The sequence below is a fragment of the Rhincodon typus genome, unplaced genomic scaffold, assembly GCF_021869965.1.
Source record: "Rhincodon typus isolate 14 unplaced genomic scaffold, sRhiTyp1.1 hic_rhity00007617, whole genome shotgun sequence".
Taxonomy (NCBI): Eukaryota; Metazoa; Chordata; class Chondrichthyes; order Orectolobiformes; family Rhincodontidae; genus Rhincodon; species Rhincodon typus.
This window is the reverse complement of record NW_025973255.1, coordinates 1-3189: the sequence shown is the minus strand read 5'-3', so window position 1 is coordinate 3189 and position 3189 is coordinate 1.

Genomic DNA, 3189 nt, shown 5'->3' with positions numbered 1-3189 from the left:
GAGGGTCGGTACTGAGGGAGTGCCGCACTGTCGGACGGTCGGTACTGAGGGAGCGCCGCACTGTCGGAGGGTCAGTGCTGAGGGGGTGCCGCACTGTCGGAGGGTCGGTACTGAGGGAGTGCCGCACTGTCGGACGGTCGGTACTGAGGGAATGCCGCACTGTCGGAGGGTCGGTGCTGAGGGAGCGCCGCACTGTCGGAGTGTCGGTACTGAGGGGGTGCCGCACTGTCGGAGGATCGGTGCTGAGGGAGTGCTGTGTTGCTGACGAATGCAGTGACTGACATCCCTCCAACGAGGGAGCAGCTCACCGTGATATCCCAGTGTGTGGGGTCAGTCTGTCTGAATGTTGCCTGCCCCCGCGATGTTACATGTGTGGGCAGCGATGGTATTTAGTAGAAGGCTGACTGTGAGCCTCCCAGGGCGATATCCGGAGGATGGGAGAACTCCTGTAGAAATAGGTGTATTTACAATGGTACTGACCCTCCATTCCCCTCTGCTTGCGGTTTGAGCAGGAAAGGTGATGAGATCTACCATCAGCTCCAGCGTCTGGGGGCCTCACTGGACTGGGAGCGGGCCAGCTTCACCATGGACCCGGTAAGTCACCGTGGATACAGCTCCTTGGACTTGATCGGTCAGGTGACAGTGGGCTGTTAGATCACGTAGCAATGGGCTGAATGGCCATCTCCAACATCCGGCCCCCACCTACCGAATTCCTGAGCCCGCGCGCACAGATCCCTGAACTGCCCCAGGTCCCACAGCCGGCCCACTTCCCTGTGAGCATGCTTTGGGAGCGGCCGCTTCCAGCTGAAGGATTCGAGGTTTTCCTCGGATGTGTTCATCCAGGGAGACGGGAGGAGCCGAGGGTCTGGGTGGAATTAATGAGATATGTTCTTAGAGTCTGCTGGCGTGTGTCCCTCCGTTGGCAGCCACATGCCTGTACTTGTGGAGCATGTGTGTGACTCAGTGACAGTGAGCGCATGCGCGAGAGAGTGTGTGTGTGTGCGCGTTTGTGTGCACACGCGTGTGTACGTGTTTGTGTATCTGTGTGTGCGTGCGCATGTGTGTGTGTGCGTGCGCATGTGTGTGTGCACGCGTGCGTGTGTGTATATGAAGTCACTTGTTCTCACCTTGGGTGGGGGGATTCCTCCCTTGATGGTGTGCGGCAGAAGCCTGAGTGTCCCCTCTTCCTCCTCTTTTCCCTCCCCGCTGCCCTTCACAGGGTTACTCGGAGGCTGTGACGGAGGCGTTTGTGAGGCTGTACGAAGCCGGCCTGATCTACCGCAGCCAGAGGCTGGTCAACTGGTCGTGTGCCCTGAACTCTGCCATCTCCGACATCGAGGTACGGCCGTGCTCGCGACCGGCTTTTCGTCGTCTCCCGTGCACAGGAACGCGGCCCTCCCAGGGTGTGCCGTCCAAACTCGGCCATGTCCCTGACGGGGCTGGGACGGTGGGTCACGGAGATACACGGCACGGAAACAGACCCTTCGGCCCAGCTGGTCTATGCTGCCCCGATATCCTAAATTAATCTGGTCCCATTTGCCAGCATTTGGCCCATATCCCTCTAAACCCTTCCTATTCATGTACCCATCCAAATGCCTTTTAAATGTTGTCATTGTACCAGCCTCCACCACTTCCTCTCATTCCATACACGCACCACCCTCTGCGTGAAAAAGTCACCCCTTAGATCCCTTTTAAATCTCTCCCCCTCTCACTGCCCTCTAGTTTTCGACACCCCTACCCTGGGGAAAAGACCTTGGCTATTCACCGTATCCACACCCCCTCATGATTTTATAAACCTCTCGAAGGTCATCCCTCGGCCTCCAACGCTCCAGGGAAAATAGCCCCAGTCTATTCAGCCTGTCCCTGTAGATCAAACCCTCCAACCCTGGCAACGTCCTTGTAAACCTTTCTTAACCCTTTCAAGTTTCACAACATCTTCCCTATAGTTGCCTTCTTGAACCCTGTGCTTCCCATGGTGTCCATAGGGAGGGAATTCCAGGATTTTGACCCAGCCACAGTAAAGGAATAGGTGATATATTTCCAAGTCAGGATGGTGAGTGGCTCGGAGGGGCAACTTGCAGGGGGTGGTGTTCCCATGTATCTGCTGCCCTTGTCCTTCTGGATGGAAGTGGTCGTGGGTTTGGAAGGTGCTGTCTGAGGATCTTTGGTGAATTTCTGCAGTGCATCTTGTAGATAGTAGCAGCAGTGTGTACTGAGCGTCGGTGGCGAAGGAACTGGATGGGATGCTGATCATGCTCCTGTGTCCTGTCTGTCATGTTGGCCACACCTTTATATTAAGCGTCTCAGACAGCTTTGCTTTGAAAGCTGAGCACTGACTCCCAGAAGGTAGGACGGAGAGGTGAGAGAGAGTGTTCCTGCGGGGTGGAGTTCCAGAGCCAAGGGTCCGAAGGCGCGCTCAATGCAGCAATTCAAAACCGGGGCAGGCTCGAGTTCCAGAAGCACTGAGCTTTCGGAGGGTAGTTTCCAGGCGTTGGAGGAGCTGTCGGAGAAAGAGAGAGGGGTGTGGGGGAGCAAAGGAGGGATTGGAAAACGAGGGGGTGGGAGTTTGGGAATCGTGACCCTGAGCTGGTGCAGCTGTAGGTCAGCGATCCTGGAGCAATCGGTGATCGGGACACAGTGTGAGTTAGGACAGGTGGAGGGAAACAGACTTGGGGTCGGGGGGGGGGGAGGGGGCTGTTGGGGTTTGTTGGAATGGTCGGGTCTGAGGGGGGCAGACGCATAGAGATGAGCTGGGCGGGGGGCTGGGGGAGGGGCGGCAGGGGTGGAGCGGTGGATCCAGCTGTGATGTTGCAGGCGGGGGAAATAAAACTGGGTCAGGAATAGGCCATTCTGGCCTTTGGACTTGCAGCTGGTAGCACAGAAGGACGTTGTGCTGGTAGTGGCGGAGGAATACTCTGGGGATTGGTTAGCAGAAGGTTGTTAATGTTGTGTGAGGGGTGGGGGTGAATGTCCTGGGGGCTGACAGACTTTGACCCTCACTGTTCGGGGTCTGCCTCCAGCTTGTGTTCCCAGGGACCAACCAGACTGAGCCCGGATTCTTTTTTTTTAAGCAGAGACCGCGGTTTGTAACACGAGGGGGAGTGGCGTGTCCCCCCCCACCTTCCCAGCCCTGCCGTACGTGCCTCCCCTGCCCCACGTTGCCCCATCTCTGCACCGCACACCCCCCCC